The following is a 21,485-nucleotide window of genomic DNA, read 5'->3' as shown; positions in this document are numbered from 1 at the left end:
AGTCAACAGCCATTTAAGAAAACTTTACATAAATAAGTTTGGTATGCATCATGCTTAGGATACCACCTCTGTCGTCTCGTGGCAGCGTGTTTGATTCGAGTGCGAGAGGTCGTGGGTTTTAGCCCCGGCCGGATCAAACCAAAGACTTAAAATTTAGTATTTGCTGCTTCTCCGCTAAGCACGCGGCATTAAGGAGTAAGAATATTGTGTCCTGGTAAGGTGATATGTCTTCTTGCGGATTGTTACCTTGTGAACGCACGTTGAAAATCTGGCTCATCGTTTCGGTCTCACGCAAAGCAGGGTTAATATTCATATTACATTAACATGTTCTCGTCCTAAATATGCATACTAATTTGCCTCTGGACGTTAAGCAGCCATTCAACATCATCATCATTAGTATGCCTTGGTTAATATCCTTAAACAAGTAGTTTGAATTTGTAATTATAAATATAGCTGAGATGTTTGATGCCAAAAATGTGTACTGAACACTTTAACTTGTTAGATGTTTTGTTTAAATGAATCAAGTTACAGTCACTATTATTTGTTAACAAAATGTTAAAAAGTATATTGTATTGCTGTATAGTGTTGTGCATATGTTTTTATACACTTTCCAATTAATTTGCCAAACTGTTCTGTTTGGTAAAAAAAAATATTAAACATTTATCTCGGAAATGTTAGAATGTACGAACATTCATTGTTTGGTTTTGTCAAATTATGTAAGTATTCAATTTACAATGGGAAGTTGTATGCTTGGTGATATTATAAATTCATCAAGGAGAAGGGGTGCTGTTCATTCGATTGTTTACCAAAACGAATATTATAGTTTCAATTGCAAATCGCTAAAAAACCAGAACATTGCGAGCAGTACAAAGTAAATTTAATCCCGTATACTTTGAATTGAACAGCCAATTGCCACATCTAACATAGAGGTATATACATAGTTATCGTATATTGTGTCATGTTTGAGAACTTATTATATATATTCATTTGAACAATTACAAAAATGAAAAAATAGAAGCAAAACAATTTTTAAATAAATCATGTCCCACTGAACAACTAACATTTTTAACTATGTAATGTTATATGCATATTACTATTATTCTTCCGACTAAAACCGATGAATTCGTCATGGTTACCCTTTTGCTGCCATGTTATTTATAATGCAAGCAGAACTACTAATTACAACTAACCCTAACATAGAAAGGATATTGAAATAATAATCAAAGAAATATCAAAATCAATACACATATAAAGGTTTTAGCATGTTCAGGGGCTAGAATGAAAAAAACTTTGGGCATTAATTTAATGGAATCCGCGGCCTGTAAAAGTAGAAAGGGTTCATCACTGATATGGGGCAGAGTTGGATCAAATTTGGTAAGAAACACAAAACAACATAAAACGTTGCATAGTGGTTTTAAAGTCAAGAGATCTCTCATTTATGGAAAAACTATTAAATCTACATTTGTTGTCTTTGATTGTGTATAAACTTGAACTAAGAGGCATTCCAGATATACATATAAAAAAAACCTTAAGCATATTTAGAGTTGTCCTTTTCAGGGACGAAAAAAACAAACAAAAGCTCAAGGTATGCTGTTTACCGATGAAAGAGGATGGATAGGCATTATTATTTTAAGGGACTTATAAAATCAAAACAGTCGAATAGCTTGTACAGTATTATGAATTCAGAAACATCACCAATAGAAACAATAGGTAAATACTGTTTAACCTCACTAGACGAACAATTTGACAAAAAATACTTTTTATATTCTTGTTCAAGCAGACGTTTACTTTGTACGTTCTTGTTCAAGCAGAAGCATTTGGCAAATAAAAGTGGCCATAGGTTATACTAATATTAACTTCCTTAGTTTCATATTATGCACAGTTTAATTCTTGTGGAATAAATAAAGTAAAAGATAACTAGGACTTGAATACTATTGATTACATATATAAACAGATAGAAGAAACTGAATAGTTCAATATTACCGATTAAAGCTTTATGAACGACTGCACAAATAGACCTGATAAAATAATAGGACTTTGATCTTTTGAACAAAGTACGAAAAATGAAGGCCTTTCTGTTATGATTTTGACTTTTGTAGATACATATTATTTTGCCTGGTCAAGTAATTGTAATTCCCACATCATCTACTACTATTGTACAATTATGTACACAACACCCGCTATGTAATATGTCTACTATATTGTTCTCATAAATAATACATCTCCTTTCAACTCAATATGCTTAATGTGTAATAGCAATTAGAATAGCAAACGTACGAAAATAGTTATTATTAAAGTTAAAAATATAAAAATATACCAAGATTAAATAAATGATGTATAGATAAATCCACTTGGAATGATTAATATAATATGATTTGCTTTTTCTTTCTCATTTTAATTTCCACCCGTAAATGAGAGTGTTATAATACGTGGACCCTGTGGGTTTACGTAACAGAGGATTTACAGTTGAAAAAAAGGATCTCAAATAGTTTTACAAAAGATACCAAAGGAACAACCAAAAACCATAAGTAGAAGACAAACTGACAACACAATGGCATACACTAAAGAAAAAAGACCGTTTACAAAACATTGCATAGAAACTTAGGACTAAACAACACGAAACAAATAAAAATACCGGGGGTAAACGCAGGTGATCCGGGATGGTATGGAGATACACACACTTAAGCATAACTTTTCGTTTTATTATTAAACTTAATTGCACCTGTGTTATCGTAAAAACTTAGAAAAGATTGGTACATCTCTTATGAAAAATATTCTGAGACGATTTAATAAACAAACCATATGACACAGTGATGGTAGACAGCACATAGACATACTTTATTCCTCATATTTCATACCTTATTCTCTTGATTGGGATCTATATTTGATGTTTCGAGTAACAGTTTGACCATTTCGAGTTCTCCACTACTAGCAGCTTTGTGTAAAACAGTGTTCCCATCCTGAAATAAACAGTTGAAATATTTTTAATTCTAAAAACAGAACGAAATGGTGGGGAAAAGTATAACTAATTCATTCGATAATTCAAATGTGGCCAATGTTATACAATATGATTATTGATGCTATAAGTGGATTTAGATGGTGACATTACTATAAGTGCCGTAGGCATGATTCCAGATGAATTATAATACATCATGAGTCAGATGGTTTGTCAACTGACGTTTGATTGTTTAAATGTTCTGGAAAGTTTGAAATATTTCATTTTTAAGCATTCCGAAGTAAAACTCAAAAATCAAGATAACATACTGAATTTTAGAGCCGTTTATCTGTTAAACAACAGAGATCCTATAATAAACTATGTTTGCATAATATGCACGGGATATAATTATTGATCAAGAAGAAAACAATATGAGTGAATATTGTTAGCAAGTCAACTGCGGATAACTAAACGTATGACAAGTATATTCTGGCGGGTGATAAACATGTGGCGCTGAAGTTATCCACCCTTAAGGAGCACATGATTTCAACCCCATTTCGTTGGTGAGGTTCGTGTTGCTCATTCTTGTTTTTTTTCTATATAAAGGCAACAGTAGTATACCGCTGTTCAGTGTTTTGTGGACTTGTTCGTCTTTCCTCTTTTTTCCGTGTTTTGCATTGACATTGTTAGTTTTTCTTCGACTAATGAGTTTTGAATGTCCCTATGGAATCTTTCGCCTCTTTTTTCATACAAAAATATGCACTTGTAGTAGTAAATATGAAAAACAAAATGTTATCATTGTGGTGTAAGTCGTTGTTAATAATTGTCTAGATGTTTCAGATAACAAAACATCGATTGTGTGTCATATGAGACCTTAAGCTACTTATTACGGATTATTGATTAAAGACCAGTTGTACATATTACATGCAAAAGAAAATGTTAATGAAATTTTAATATGACTACCGTTTTTTAAAGCTGATACATGGAGCCCAATGATTAACGTGATAATAGATGTGTTTAAAAGGAGGCGGAGATAATTTTTACTGTCAATTATATAACGGGAAGTAGCGACTGTCAACAGCCTTAAAGAGAACTTAACCTGAACAAGATTGATATGCAATATGTTAAGGTCTAACAATATTGTTTAATTATTTCGGATTTGTAGTTTAAATTAAAGCTGAGATATTTTATGCCAAAACTTTTTGCGCTGGATACTATAACTTTTTAGACAGTTTTGGATAGTTAACCTGTTCAAAAAGTTTTTATTTATTAATTACAATGTACTAGTTCATCAAAATAACAAATTGTCGGCTTCCAAGTTACAGTCACAATAATTTACTAATATTTAAAAAAAAATTATGAAATATATATTGTTTTCCCGCAAACCTTGCTGTAAAGTTCTGTGCGTATGTGTTTATACACTTTTCAATTCATTTATTCCGTAATCGCCAAATTGTTTGTTTTTAATAGTTCTAGGGACTTAAAATGTGTATTAAGTCACTTGTGAGAGATGATTTACATTTTTTGTAGTTTCAGTTAGGCAAATAATAGGATATAAGTCTAGGTTCGGGTTAAACCGTGTATTTATCATACATATTGAATTGAAAACTACAGGACATAGACTCTTGACCTAAGGATGTTCAAATACTTAGGCCCCTTGTATGTTGCAAAGCATTTCGTATGTTTACCCCAGTAAAGATATTAGGCTTATAATTTGGTACGCCAGGCGGGCATTTCGTCTACATACGATTCATAAGTGGCGCTGAAATCAAAATAGTTGGAAGGCCTAACGAAGTTGACAAACACTGCTTAAAAAACCACCAATTCCAACAAGTTGTGCCTATTTGGCTATGGCCATTAAAAAATAATGAGGTTAAATGAAATAGGATTTCATGTTGAGATAAAACGACTAGAGAGAAATTTCCAAATGATATAGAATATACCATCATAGTTGTACACATACATGTTGAAATAAAAGTAGCCTTTTTGATACTTTAAATTGTATTTTTCCCAAGGGAGGAGGAAAAATCAAAAGTATTACAAAGTATAAAAAATGAACGACTTTATTAAAATAATTTGACAATCTTAGCAAGCAATACGCGAACTAAACTTGAACATTTTGAGACTATCACTTACTCAGTGCCATGGGTGGCTGAGTTCTTTATCACGAAGCTACGTCTGAATTGCAAATACATCTTCTAAATGTACTTGTTTCAAACTAACACAAATTAAAAAAAAGAATCATGCTTTTTTATGTTTTAATACAAAACACCATGCGTAGCATACAACTTGAGTCGAAATTTGTAAATGTTTTGCATCACTCATCAATAAAGCAGTATAAAATGCTTCTGGTTCTTTTTTGTATACTGTAAACCAACATATTTTCGCGGATACTTTATTTCGCGTTTAGCCCTTACAAACCCATTTCACGGCGATTAAATTCAGTTATTTTCAAATTTTCTAAAATAAGGAAAGATCCAGGTTTTACATATTCGCGACGATTTATATTCGCGTTATTTTTCTACTCGCAAAAGTCATGAACACACTCGCTCGCGAGTTGATTTACAATATAACGTCCTACATTTTCATGTACAAACGTACATCACAAGACAAACAGACACAACTGAATTCATGCTCCACTAGTGATCTCATCTTACTTGTTTTCATAGTCTAAGTATGTGTTCAACAAACTCGACAAACTGGTCTGTTAAAAATACTAATTGACCTAACTATTCCAACAGAGAAAAAGAGAATTACGGCATTCATTTTTTTTTTTTTTTTTTTTGTAATGTTAAGTTGATTGCTTCCATTACTTTCAGAAAAAAAGGTTTAATAAAAAACTCTTAGCAAATTTAGTTTTTCTCGTTATGAACGCTATTCTCAATATATCTCCTGCCGTAAAAGACAAAGAAATTGGTACATGTGGTAAGCTCAGTCTGTTCATCCGTTATATTTAATTGACAGTGTGAACTATTGTCATTATATTCCGTCCCACGTCTGCCAGTCCTTCCGTTAACTTAAAAACAAAATATAATTCCATTAAAGTAGAATTGAATGAAATTTGCCAAAAGGTATCTTCTTAAATATTATATCACAAAATATGCAGTTTTCTGCTCTCAACTTAAACTTAAACGTAAACAACTAGAAACCAGAAAGAACTAGCCAACGAAAAACGTCATGAAAAGTTATGACGTATATACATGTATATACTAACTTTCATTGGACATTATATGCTACACTGCATTTGTATAATCATGGATTATGTAGAAACCCTGATTTTTCAGGAAATTTGCATAATCACTAAAACATTAGTATTATATATAATCCATGAAAATGACCCGTGATTTCTTATAATCCCTGAAAATGTTAAGAATTATTCTACAAATTTCCTGAAATGATTTCAGGAATTACCAATAATAAAAGAAGTTCTCTGTTCTGGTAAAAATATATATCAAATACTGACTAATAAATCACAGGTATAACCTCTTTATGGTTTAAGTGGACAGTTTTTATTTTCTGTTTAACTATCAAATCTTATTCAAGTAAAATGAACAGTGTTGCTGATGATATTCTATTTAACAGTGTTAAACCACATCATAAACAAAAAATAATTTGAAATCCATAATACGAACAATAAATTTCCTGGAAAATTAAATAACATCGAATTCAAACTAAGCACTAAGCAAAGAAATGCAACAAAACGTCGAGAAACACATATAAAACACATGCTTGATAAATTGAACATAATTTAGGAGGAAGATGTGATACCGATTCGGCATATTGATCGTGTGGAAAGGGAGAACCCAACAATATAATGGTCATCCTTCATTAAAGGGTTGAAAAGGATAATGACTGACTAAGAAGCAGGAAATTATGCTCAGATAATATACAAGGAATATTTTTCATGGGTAGATGTACTTTGTCAACAGTTTTTGTTTTCATTGTAAATGTCGAGGTTGCAGTTGCGCATCACTACCTCATCTAACACCTCCAGTGTTATCCTATGTCTTCATAGAATTACACTTTAACTTCAATTTGACCAAGGTGAGTATAGTTCGGTAAGCAACCGTCATATTCCTGACTTCGCACGGACATTTTCCGAAAAAAAGTTGGTTTAAAATTGTTTGATAACTAGCTAAACATCCTACAGTATTTGAAGCCTTAGGCGTTACTATTTTAGCGATCAATCAGCGGTCATCGATCAGTCACCGATCAGTCAAGTTCGCGTCAAACTCACGTCACTAATCCGTCCGACTTATAGTAGAAATCTTTGACTGATCGGACGGATCGGAGGATCGGACGGATTGACCTTTCTGACGGATTGAACTCTACTACGTCACATGTTGAACTCATACAAATTACGGAATCTTAATTTCGTTTTATTTAATTAAAATGGCGCCACGGAAAAATACGAAACGCTCAAGTACAGAAGCTCGACATTTTATTATTATTTATTCAGCAAAATTATAAGAATTAAAGGAGAAGAGAAATATGCAGATAAAACTAAACTTAGACATTATTAAAGAATTATGATTGTCGTTTATATTTAGGCTATTTTTTCAAACCCGATGAGTGCTTAGACGGTGTTTATCGCGACTTTTTAATAAATTTCCCGAAAATGCTCTAAAAAATGAGATGAAATGATCATTCATTGAAAATATCGTTGTATCATTTTCAATAAAATAAAGAAATATGCATGTTGGACACTCGAAAATGATGCAAATAAAATATAAAGTATATTTTCCCTCAAAATTCAACATATTTTTTTGGGGAACAACCCAACAAAAATTTATTATATCCAATGATGGTTTTTATGTAATCAAATCTTCATGAAATGAAAAAAATTGCACCCTTATTCAACACAGAAAAGAGTTTAAATATTTTAATCTCAATATTATTAAAATATATAAAAAGTAACTTATCCAAATTAAATTGAAATAACTGATTACTTACAACAGTGTATTGTTTTGTTACATAACTTTTATTCTTTTTTTCAAACCTTAAGAACATTCAGAACATTGGTGCTTATCATTTCAACAACATTTGTATTGCTATCAAGTTTGATGACTGTCTCAAACGATTTATCATTCATAGTACCCGACCCATCCATTCATACCCAATCTTTTTTATTCCAATTGTATGTCCTTATAACAATTGGACTGTTTCCAGTGTTCCTCTTCTTTTTCCAGCAGCTATGTGTAAAACAAAGCTGCAGTCATTGCATATTACTGTTGACATGCTCACAGTTTCTTTGCAAAGGCGTTGAAATACAGGAACTTTAATGTTGGACTGTTGTCATTCACATTTCAAGTATATGTAAATCACACGTAAGATTAGTTAATTCTAAGATAAGAACGGAATGATGGGGAAAAAGTAATTATAACGAGTATTTTGAGTGAGGCCAACTTTATACAAAACAATAATTTAAGTAAAGTTAGCGATTAAAAAAGAAACTTTACTTTTTAGATTTTAGTAAATTTAGTGGATTTAAATGGCGACAGAGCAATAGAAAAGGGGGATACTATTCAAAATGATTTATAATACATCACATGAGTCAGATAACTTCAATGAACTTTTAAACAGACTTTTTACTATTTTATCATTCTTGATACTTTTAAATCTTTCGTTTTCTAGCATTAAACATCCAAAGCAAAATTACATAGTTACGGTGGAGACCTTTACTGTATACAAAAATAGTTCAGAAGCAATTGATTGCAGAGTAAATAATATTTCAGATTTGTTTAAATACTGTAAAACAGTAGATAAATGCAACGGAATACAAATGAAAACGAATACTTGCTCTTATTAGATCTAATAATATCTGGAATGATATAATTTCTCCTAAAAAGTATAGAAAGGAAGAGTGAAAGGAACACTCGTTTATACAGCCATTTCCTATTGGAAAACAATCTGATTATAGAAACTGTTAATGACAACAGATGTGCAAAATATTGTTATAAAAAGTAAAATCACAAAAATACTGAACTCCGAGGAAAATTCAAAAAGGAAAGTGCCTAATCAAATGGCAAAATCAAAAGGTGAATGACGACATGTTTGCGCTTTATATTGAATATTACCATAAAAGATGGGATGTCAAATAACTGAAAGTCTGCATGTTGATATATATTAATGAATTATGTCCTTGCACCGGTGATAAAATTTGGTAAATGTTTGACAAGTTTGTGATATTGAAAACCCTGGTGTAATATTTTTTTTGTAATACAGAGATGTTTTTGGTTAAAATCAAAAACATTGTTACATACAGGAAAGAATCTAACAAGTTCAGATATATAAACACCATAAGATGGTGCCAAAGGAACATCATCATTTTAAGAATGGATAGTTAACAATAGGAAATGACAAATCATATCTTTTATCGTTAATTTGATATTAAGCTTCCCGTGAGAGATAAAGATATCAATATCCAAGAAAGGGCAGTGTTCATTGTTAGTATTAGCTTTATTCAAAATCAGTTCAGCAGGATAAATCTCTTTATTGGACATACTGAAGTCGTCATTATTGATAGCCAATATAGCATCTAAATATTCAAAAGTGTCAGTAAATGCTGATGGATAAATATGCACTAAATTATGATTTCAACGTAAAGGGTATCATTAAGACTCTTAAATATTCGATTTAAAAATATCAGATTCTAACCCTACACATGAAATAATTCAGCAAATAATCAAAGGGTGAAATATTTTTCATCAACTTCAGATCTAAATATTATATGAGAATAAAACTGTCCGAAGTGAAATGAAAACGGTTTGTCACCAGCTTTCAGATAAGCGTGGAAAACCGGAGGAAAAACTCTTATTCATTCGAAGGATTCTAATAGTCTTGAAAAATCTAGAACGTCAAATTTAACTTTAACCTTGACATCAATTTCAATGTTATAAAGCAGGGACCTAAAATCAAAAGACCTAAGGTCCCTACTGTATGTGTTTCATGAGTTATAACAACATACATCTAATTATGAATACAAAAGGGGAGAAAACTCCCATTAAATGTCAACGTACCCTTTCAACCAAAAATGTATGTTTAAGGACATGTCGTAACTTACAATTAGGAAAAAAGTTATTTATCGCTACCTTCTACGGTTTCTTATGATAAGTGATAATTAGCAAAACATTAAAATTTATAATATGACCTTGACCTTATTTTCATTTTGATGAACCAAGGACCTCAAATCAAAAGACCCTGAGATATTGAGGATGGCGACAGGGCAGTGCGTACTCTTTTGGACACTGCTAGTTTTTGGACTTTTAGTACGTTTAAAACCACTTAAACCAGATATAGTGACCGATAATAGATGTAAACCTGAAGACTTGGGATATTACGCATGTACAAATCTATCCTTCTTGACGAAATGGGACTTAATCCTAAAAAACTTTTGCCCTGACCCTGTAACAGAACATAAAATGGCCTACAACAAGAATGACATACAAGCAACAAAAGCAACAAATATTTTTTACAATGCGGTTTTACCTTACTTATCCTCATGAGCGGTGATATTGCACAAAATCCAGGCCCAATAAAATAACCATGTGGATATGCTGTAAACCAACAAAGCCAAATCAGTGGGCTATCCAATGTAAAGATTGTCTGTTCTGGCACCACATTAAATGTATTAACATGCCTATACACGAATATGATGACCTATCTAAAAACATGATTTTGCAAATCATGTATATAACCAAACTTTACGAATTCTTTTTTCGAGCTGTCAATCAACGAGGAAACAGCTGATATGAATTATCTCCCCTTTCATTCAACCACGTTTTCCGGATCGACAGATGTAAACATTGGGAAATCATTTGCAAATGACAACATGCATGAAGATGTTTTTAAAGACCTAAAGAAAGTTCGGAGCAGTAACATCAGCAACTTAATGTGTGGGTATTTGAATATCAGTAGCCTTAGTTATAAATTTGAACCCATTGAAAACTTATTACTTCGAAATCTCGTAGTTAATCTCTTTCTATCAGAAACTAAAATTGATGAATCTTTTCCCAATGCCCAGTTTTTTGTCGATAATTTTACAACATGGCGTGCTGATAGAAATCAACACGGTGGAGGTCTTATTGCATATGCTGAACTGATCTTGCAGCTGATAGAAAAAATCAACTATAATTCTTAGATGTTGAATCTATTGGTATAGAGGTAGCGATTGGAGACAAAAAAATCGTTCTTTTTTGGGATATATAAGCCTCCTAGTATGTCAACTGACCATTTCAAAACAGATTTTACCAAAACTATTGACAAAATATGACATTTATAGAACAAAATTCAGTGGTAGTAAGAACAGAGAAGCATATAGACGTCAACGCAATTATGTTACAAAACTCAAACAAATAAGTTTATTAACCAATATTTAGTGCTAAGGGCCCAACATCTTAAGATTTCTGACCAACAGTGAAACCTCTTCTTACAAATAAAGGTAATGTACACCAAAAGGAAACTGTACATGTCCTCTCTGAAAATAATGTTTTAATAACAAAACAAGATAGTAACTATTTTTGTTGATGATGATCACCCGAGTATTTTGGCCATTAAAGATAATCTTCCCGATCTTGGCCAAAACAGTTTTACCTTTTCCCCTATTGATCAAGACTTTGTTGAGGAACGTTTACGTAAAATTAATGTTTAAAAAGCCACTGGAATAGATGGTATGTCACCCAAATTACTACATTTTGCTAAGCCCGCTATTGTAAAACTCTTACAGATATTGCTTATTTATCATTATCATCATCAACCTTCCCTGAGCATCTTAAGAAAGCTCATGTTGCACATATTCACAAAAAGAATAGTGTATTAGAAAAAAGATATAATAGACCGGAAAGTATGTTACCGCCCATTTCAAAACTTTTAGACAATGCCATATAAGTACGAATAGTACAGTACTTTAATAATATCTTCAATCCATTTTGGCAGCTTTTAGATCAGGCTTTGAATGTCAGTCAACTTTATTAAGAGTGATTGAAGATTGAAAATAAGCCTTAGACCAATAAACATACCTTACTTGTCAAAAGCTTTTGACTGTCTCCCCATGACTAACTGCTACTGAAACTAAAAGCTTATGGTCTTTCAAAATCCTCACTTGATATGTTTTTTAGTTAATTAACAAAGAAAAAACAGTGTGTGAAAGTAAACCAAAATTTAAGTGGTATGCTTGACATATTCAAAGGGGTACCAAAAGGTTCCATCCTTGGACCCATCCTTGGACCCATCCTATTTAAAATGTTTATAAATGATTTGTTCTTTATATAATTTTGCTGATGACAATACTTTGTCAAAGTCTGGAAATTCCTTACAAGATGTCATTTCTGCTCTTGAGGAAGACAGAAATTATTGAATACAGCGGTTTTCTTCAATTAAAATGCAGGCCAACCAAGAGAAAAGCCAAGCTATTTCTTTTGCCAAAACACACATGATAACAAGATTGTGTTTGATTTGGATGGTATTTCTATATCATGTAATGATGAGGTAAAACTACTTGGAGTTACAATTGATTTCAAATTAAACTTCAATTTACATATTTCAAATATTTTTAAAAAGGCTGCAAGGCAATTAAATGTTTTGAAAGGAATTGGGGAAACACCTAAACAAACTGAGTAACCTTAAAATTTATTACTCATTTGTTGTGTCAAATTTTAGTTACTGCCCTTTGACTTGTCATTTCAGTGGGGAACAAAATACAATGAAAATAGAAAGACTACAAGAGCGATCGCTTTGTTTCATTTATGAAGACCATCAGAAGTCGTACGAAACACTCCTGTAGATTTCAAAACTTCCATCGCTAGTAGAATACGCTCAATTGCCTTGGATACCTTTAAAATGATTAATAAAAAATGATCCTGTATTTATTCAAGATCTAGTTGTTATAAAAAACAATTCATGCAATTTCAGGTATGTGAACACTGCTGAGGGACATAGATTAAGAACCTCGAGTTATGGTAAAAGATCTTTTAGATTTGAGGCAGCACAAGTATGGAATTACCTTCCAAATGAGGCTAGAACTATGATCTCTTTTGAACAATTTAGGAATTATATAAATTCCTGGTGTGGAGGTCAAAAATGCAACAGCAGTTCATGCCGTTTCCATCCAGTGCTGCCTCATAGCTGAAATTTCTTTCTTTTCTTTTTTTTTTTCTTGGCTTTTGTTCTGCTTTTTTTCTGCATTATTATATAGCTGCTATTAAATGACCGTGCTTAATTTATTTATTTATTTATGCTTTTGAGTTTGTTAGTAGTTTATGATATTTCAGTGATCGCTGGTTTCCTCATTCAATGCACATAGACATGTTTGCCGCATAACCATTGACCCTGGAGATTCAATAATCAATATTAGTTTGCTTTCATTATATTTGCATTTTTTTTTTAAATTTTATTTATTAGTATTTACATGAAGCTGCATGATTTTAATATGATAGTCGGTTAAAGAGCTCATCAGCGATCATGTTTTATCTGTTATTATGTATATATGTATTACTCAAATCTATGGTGGGTTCCAGATCTATGGCAAATTCCTAATCTATGGTAAATAAGACGTCACAAACGCCAAACAAATCATACATCTATGGCAGTTTTTTTGTTTTTTCCAAATCTATGGCAGATTTTGATATTACGTAATTTTCCGATACAATTAAAAAACGTCACGTAACGTCCAAACCGCCGCTAACGATGACGGTTTTGTTATATAGAAGAATATTAAAGGCCAGTTTTCAAGGACTCTAATTCATAAATTAAATTATATTTCAGAATCCGAGTTTACGTTAACGGAAATCCCTGCAAATGAGAAAATGAAATCATCGGATTCGGATGAAATAAGAATATTAGCGAACAAACCCATAGTCATTCGTAGCAGCAAAATCGCTGGTGCAGGCAATTTCACACAAACGAATATGTTTTTAGTGCTTTCAGTGTTTATGTTTTGTGTTTGTTTTCTCTTGCTTGTTTTCTTGTTCTTATGTTCCTCGTGTTGTCCCTTAAAATTACGAATTTTTACTGTGCATTTTGGTTTGCATTTTGCTTTTCTTTCATAATTTTTCGTTGTGATATGCTGTGTTCTTGTTATTTTTTTTTATCCCTATGGTCTCTTTAATTTTTCTTTTACATGTAACATAACCTATAGCATTTTGTCAACTATATAACAGTGACTACCTGTACTATTGTAGCAAATAATCTTTCTTGAGATTTAGAAAAAAAAAAAATCTGTCACAGATTTCTAATAAAACTGTACTGTTGGAGAAAGAAGGATTATTTTAAGAAAGCCACGTGTTTGAGGCAAGTCATTGTTCATTACAGGACTTCGACTTAAAATCGTCATCCGTTAACAAAAGATTTATTAACGCTCATATAAATACTTGGTAAATGTCAAGCTGCTTTTTAGGTTGTTAAAGGACTTGGTTAAATGAAGGGTCAAACAGGTACCATGCACAGAGTAGGAAATGCTTATTTTTCCGGGGCACACCATTTCACCCCTTAAGTCTGTGTTCATTTCACAAATGCTTATGGGTATGCTTCCTAGTTGTACTCCTAATCCGTTTTTCTTATACTGGCTTTTACTTAAAAGCAGCTTTTTCGCTACCTTTGGACATTTCGACTTGTTTAAGGCAACTTGACAATCATTGATCAGATATGTACTGACTGGTCCTTCATTTGCAGAAAATCTGCCATAGATTTGAAAACTAGAAATTCGCCATAGAATAGGAAAATAAAAAATTGCCATAGATTAGGATTCTTAACAATCTGCCATAGATTGGGTAATGGCATGACGTCATATTTACCATAGATTAGGAATCTGCCATAGATCTGGAACCCACCTTAGATTTGAGTCCTACATATATATGCCGACTTTAAATAAAATTTACTTACTAACTTATCACTTATGGTTTGCCGGTTACAAATACATATCACTCATATCAAATGCATAAGGGGAAATAACTCTCATATGGAGTCTCCGGATTTCTAAGGTCAAAATTATTCTCCATATCCTTAAGATATAACGAGCAATTTGGTAAAATACATTTGTTTTAATCTTTTACGGTTGCGAAGGAGTAGTCAGAACAAGAAAAACAGTGTTCGGGGAGATAACTTTTACAAAGTAAATGGTTCGGTTAAACATTGTCAGATTTAAAAGCGTATAAACTGTTCGATATCATATACCAAATATCTAAGCGACAACTTTTGAAACAACAATACTGCGCAAGAAAAAAAAAAATGGCGGAATAAAAGAAAAATTAAAAACCAATTGTTAGAGAATAATTTAAGGTCTTTCCACCCCAAAAAAAACCAAATCTAGACAGGAAAATAGTCAATCAACTATATATCATGTAATTAAGATGACAAATAATGTCAGTACCTAAATTCTATACTTCAAGACCATCATGTATTATTTGTGAAGTTGATACGAAATATTTATCAACAAGGTCTTGGTATCTTCCGATGATTCTCTTTAGAAAAGGGACGAGGCGTTTTTTTACATAACCCTAGTTCATCAACTTGCTGCTGACGTTTAATAAAGTCTGAGGTAATCTAAAAATATCATAAAATCTAATCTAATCAGGTTTAAAAAGCATTTGATTATACACCATATAATGTATTATAATTTTGATTCTAAAATAGAACCTTTCTTATAAGAATTAAATTTTATGATATTAATTAGCAGTAATTCAACAGGTGTGAAAATTATGTAATATAAATGAAATTTCAAGATGTAAAACATTAAATCACCTAGGTCATATAGTTTTGTCATCAGACTAACATATTTCATTTCCTGGAAAGCAACAACAATTTAGGTCAAACATTCGATAAATAGAACACTTTGAAATATATATATCATTGGTTAATGGGTTAAATCTTTTTATTTGAAAAGAAATTTAGCAAAATTGCTTGATTTTAATCAGACTCGGTCAATCATATGCGGTTCTTCGGGTTTAAAAAACAGTTGATTATTAAGCATGGAATGTATTATAATCGGCATCATGATGAATTTAATTAACTGAGTAAATATTTTTTTGCAATAATACTACAACTACAGTCATCAAGGATTCCCGTTTTCAGACTTTATTCAAATAATTATTGGTTGTATATACATGCCTTCATGAATGACAAATCCTTGCTTTAATGTATCTGTGCAATTGGAATACAAAATAAACCTAAACTAAGAAAAAGTTATAATCACAAAAATACTGAACTCCGAGAAAAATTCAAAAAGGAAAGTCCCTAATCAAATGGCAAAATGAAAAGCTCAAACACATCAAACGAATGGATAACAACTGTCATATTCCTGACTTGGTACAGGCTTTTTCTTATGTAGAAAATGGTGGATTGAACCTGGTTTTAAAGCTAGCTAAACCTCTCACTTGTATAACAGTCGCATCAAATTCCATTGTATTGACAACGTTGCGTGAACAAAACAAACAGACACAATAGGTAAAAATGTCAAAAATAGGGGTACAGCAGTCAACATGTGTTATCATCTTAATCACTATAAAAACAAACAAATGTAAAAAAGAAGCACAAAAAGGCATACATCAAATTTAACATCCTCATTTTGCTTTTTTATTATACGATTTTATTTATCTATGTAAAATCCACCCATAATGGATGGAAGGTTTTAGTACTGGCGTAGAATCGCGCGTTTGACGGCACACAGGTAGATATAAAATAATGTTGTCATTCAAAGTATGACGGGATACATAAGTACGGAGTCACGTCAAATGGATATCACAAAAAAAAAGACTTAACAGTAAAAGTAATATAAATAAAAAATAAATTTTTGTCGTTCAAAGTATGACGGGATACATAAGTACAGAGTCACGTCATATGGATATCACAAAAAACAATCTCAATGATTTGCAATAAGTATGTCTTGGCATTTCGAATATTTTGGATACATAACGCTTTTTTCACTCTGAAGATTAAAGTATTTTGCCAAAATGTGTATAGATTTTATAAGCAAAATTATGTTGACATTGATTTTGATGAAATGGGAAATGTGTATATTTTAATAATAATATTTTCAGTTCTTTTCTTCTTTGGTTTTGATGGAAGATTCAACAAAATTGGACACTCCTGTGAAGAACGTCATTTCTTACCTTATTTCCTTTGTTTGGATCTATATCTGTTCTTTTCAATAACAACTGAACTATTTCGAGCTGTTTATCACTAACAGCTGAGTGTAAGGGAGTATCACCATTCTGTAAAAATACCATAATACTGAAATAAACGGCATGCAATGTTCGTATTTTCCAACAGAGGTATACAAAAATATTTCATACAAATGATTAGAGTACAAAAAAGCATTGGCCAACAATTCGAGATTAAAGCATATCAAAATCGTTTTTTTAAATTGCATTTTGATGAAACTGTACATATTAAGTATATAACTTGTGTACATACTCCATCCTTATAGTGATGAGTAATGAAATCCCTTTTAAATTGACAAAGATAGCCAGTTTTCCAGGCAAAAGTCGGTTGTTCTGGCTGTTTACTAAGCTTCCTCCACCAACACAAAACTGGTACCCATGGTATAACCAATATCACTGAACGTGGCATTAAACTCTATAAATCGCATGTTTGTTCAACTGTTAAATAAATGTGGTTTATGTTAGAAACTTGTGTACATAAAACATTGTCATGGTGATGTGTATTCGAATCGAATCTCATTTAAATTGACAGATTTCCAGTTTTCCAGAAAGTCGGTTGTTCTGTCTGTTTACTCCAGATTCTTCCACCAACAAAAACTGATCGCCTTGGTATAACCATTATAATTATATGTGGCGTTTAACTCAACAAACAAATACACGAACATTATCATGGTGAGTTGTATCACACTTATAGTATAACAAATGATCTCATTGCGGGCAGATTTCAATAGAGTGGTCTCACTCAAGGCAATTGAAATATGATATGATGTAGTTAAAGCTGTCAAAATAATATTGCAAAAACAAACAATATGCTAACATCTACGATATTTGTAACGTAGTGGAAATTTCTCTCATTGGCAATCATATCACATCTTATATTCATAAAGAGAAGAATATGTATTTACTTTAACATCATTTTTCTTTTTTAACTTGAATTTTGTTTCAAACATTATGTATAGTAAGAAAAAAAGGAAAGCGATACTTTTTAAATTTCAATGCGTCCGATGCGAATTTCTTGATTTTCCATCATCAAGAACGCTCAAAGCCGAATATTTGAAAGCCAATTATTGAACTGTATTTCCTTGTAATAATTGGACTATTGTCAGTTCTCCTTTTCTATTGTCAACAGCTATAATATGTATGTGTAAAACAAAGTCGCAGTCAAAAAATGAATAGAAATAAAATGATGTTTTAAGCTAATACAAACATACATTGGAATATTCGAACCTTGATGATATGCTGTAGTTCATTTTTTAAAGTAAAAGTACTTCACATATATAATTAATTTAGTACTATTAAATATAAAAAAACTTAGATAAGAAGGTTACATGTTTACTTTAGTACTATAATGACATACAAGGAAAGAATACAAAACTGCAATAGCCTAATAACGACATTTAAAAGTGTACACACTTCAATTAAGATAAAGAGTTATAAAACATCAGTTGTGACATTAATTCAGCTCCAAATCCATGGTGTTTGATTGTTTGTTTATTTGGTAGGTGAGTGTTGTTACGCAAGTGTCTCTGTAATATACACATCTTCTTTTATTCATATGTCATTGTATGGACATATAACTGTAAATGTCTTGGAAGATTAGAACTTACTATAATTAACATATGTTCATTCACGCGGCTTTCATTCATTAATTTTAAAGTTCAAAATTTGAACATGCAATATGGAGCCAATGCGTATGAACAGTTTCAATATTTTTTAAATGTCATAGATAAATTCAGTAATTGATTCAGATGAATTGTTCGAAAACAAATCTGCACTTTCTTCTATATACAATGCAACTTAAGTAGATTTTTCATGTTGATGTATATTGAAAAAGGTTGAGACAAATTCACCAAAATATATTTTATGTCAGGGTCATCTTCAAAACGTTTTCTAATCTTTTCTTAAATATCCAGTTTCAAACAACATTAAGGGGTAATTCTTAACATATTACCAAATAATAGATCAAAGCTGCAGCTTCGCAAATATGAGTATTTACCGCAAACAAGGAGAATGGTTACCGTTTTCTTTTCAAAACCAAATTATTTTGTCTTTCAAATACAAATTAATTGATATTTTCCAATGAAGAAAACAAACATTTAAAAGTTAGTATATGGTATTGTCGACAACAGTGAATATCGCTAAATAAAATTTGAATACAATTGAGAATGGAAACGGGGAATGTGTCAAAGAGACAAAAAAAAAACGACCAAAGAGCAATAAAACAGCCCAAGGTACCAATGGGTCTTCAACAAAAAATCCCCCACCCGGTGGTTACCTTCAGCTGGTCCTAAACAATATTGTATACTAATTCAGCGAAAATGGACGTCACACTAAACTCTGAAACATATACATGAACCAAAATAAAATAAAAAAAAACATACAAGGCGAACAAAGGCCAGAGGTTCCTGATTTGGAACAGGCGGAAAAATGAGGCGAGTTTACAATGTTTTGTGACATCTCAACCCTCCCCCTATACCTCTAGCCAATGTGGAATAAACAAACACACAGCAATACGCATAGTAAAACTTAGTCTGAGTCCGTTATTAGAATAGGTAACAGAGGAAACTAAGCAAAATGACAATAATCAAAAGGACTACTAGCAGTTACTGACATGCCAGCTCCAGACCTTAATTAAACTGATTTAACTGATTGAAAGATTATGTCTTCATGATATGAAAATCAAGCACAATCCCTCCCGTAAGGGGTCAATTCTCATTCCATTATAAAATATACGAGAAATACATAATCCGTATCATGCCAACAAGTGGTTTTAGAATAAATATGTTCATTTCCGATGAAAAGACCCTATGAGTGTCTCAATATTTATTAAAAATATGCCATCTGTAATGACCTGTCAACAGTATAGTAACTGATTTGGTCTGTTTAAAGGTTTTGGTTTGGGTTTGAGATGAATGACGACATGTTTGCGCTTTGTATAGAATATTACTATAAAAGATGGGATGTGAAATACCTGAACGTATAAGATGTCTGCACGTTGATTTATATTTACGAATGATTCCTTGTACCGATGATTTTAGTAAATGTTTTGACAAGTTGTGATATCGAAAACCCTGGTGTAATAATTTTTAAGTCAAACAGAGATTTATTTCGTTAAAATCAAATACATTATTACGTACACGACCGAATCGAACAAGCTGAGATATATAAACACCATTAGATGGTGCCAAGGAAACATCACCATCTAAAAATGGATAATTAATAATATGAAATGAAAAATCATCTCTTTTTATCGTAAATGTATTATTAAGCTTCCCGTGAGAGATACAGATGTCAAAATCATTAGTTCAATAGCTGATCGCAGTTCAACCTTTAAAAACGAGATTGTTGGGTATGGATTAGGATTGATGACTTTCAATATGTTGCACGTTGACTACTAAAAGAGTATGATTTTAAGTTCAGACAGGCACTTTCATAACAAAGCATCACATTTTAAGATGATACATATATATCACACGAAGGATTCTAATAGTCTTGCATTTACACTGAAGTTCTGGGGAAGCTGGATGTCTAAAAGTTTGTAGTTTGTTATTTTTATTCTCAAAATTACTGGCACTGACATTTCTGTTCATAGAAAATAATTAATACAGTTTCTATTTAGATGCTAAGAGTGTTATCACGGCTTACAACTTTCTAATAATGAAATATCAGTTTCGGGATCGTGGAATTAGCGAAAAGTCTAGGAGGGGGGGGGGGGGGGCGGCAAAATTTCAAGAAAATAATAATTTAATAATCAACACTACTTTCCTGAAAATAAAAATGATTTCAATTATATTATTAGCGTACCAATAATAGGCACCCCGATCCCCCTTGGAAGGTTATAGTGTGTACATGATGTTCAGTTTTTCTTAACTTCGGTATAGATTGAATGAAATAACAAAGATAAAAAAAAAATATAGAAAATCATTTGTTCAGAGAACAATTGAAAGTCTTTCTACCGCAAAAAGCACATATTTTAATCGAAAAATATGCACTGTCCGATTAAAATGTCAATTCTTGTGTCAGAAAATACATTTTAGCTTAATTTACGTTGTTTCTAAAAAAATATATGGTTTCTGTATATTTTTTCTAAAAAAAAAGGAGACAAGTAAGTACTTCCGGTTTACAAAATTATACATTCGGTTTTATGTAAACCTTTCTTTAAACTGATTTTAAAAATATAACGTTCTTGTTACTTTAACATGAATTTAATGCAATTTAGTAAAAGTTATTTGTCGCTACCTTCTACGGTTTCTTATGATAAGTGATAATAAGCAAAAAACAAAATATATAACATGACCTTGGCCTTTGACATTGACCTTATTTTCATTTTGATGGACCAAGGACCTCAAATCAAAAGACCCTGAGACATTGAGGATGGCGACAGGGCATGGCGTACT

The 21,485-nt window shown here is 31.7% G+C and overlaps 1 protein-coding gene across 1 annotated transcript in view; it reads right to left on the bottom strand.

Annotated features, from left to right (window-relative positions):
* LOC127699901 (putative ankyrin repeat protein RBE_0317) overlaps nucleotides 1-21,485 on the bottom strand; it is a 639,895-nt gene that overhangs the window by 610,221 nt on the left and 8,189 nt on the right. Inside the window, exon 2 of the mRNA XM_052203294.1 lies at nucleotides 17,038-17,139. The gene's annotated coding sequence lies outside the window, so the exon portion shown is untranslated. The remainder of the gene's footprint in view (nucleotides 1-17,037; nucleotides 17,140-21,485) is intronic.

Source organism: Mytilus californianus, unplaced genomic scaffold (assembly GCF_021869535.1).
Source record: "Mytilus californianus isolate M0D057914Y unplaced genomic scaffold, xbMytCali1.0.p SCAF_43, whole genome shotgun sequence".
Taxonomy (NCBI): Eukaryota; Metazoa; Mollusca; class Bivalvia; order Mytilida; family Mytilidae; genus Mytilus; species Mytilus californianus.
This window is presented reverse-complemented; position numbering and strand designations above follow the sequence as displayed.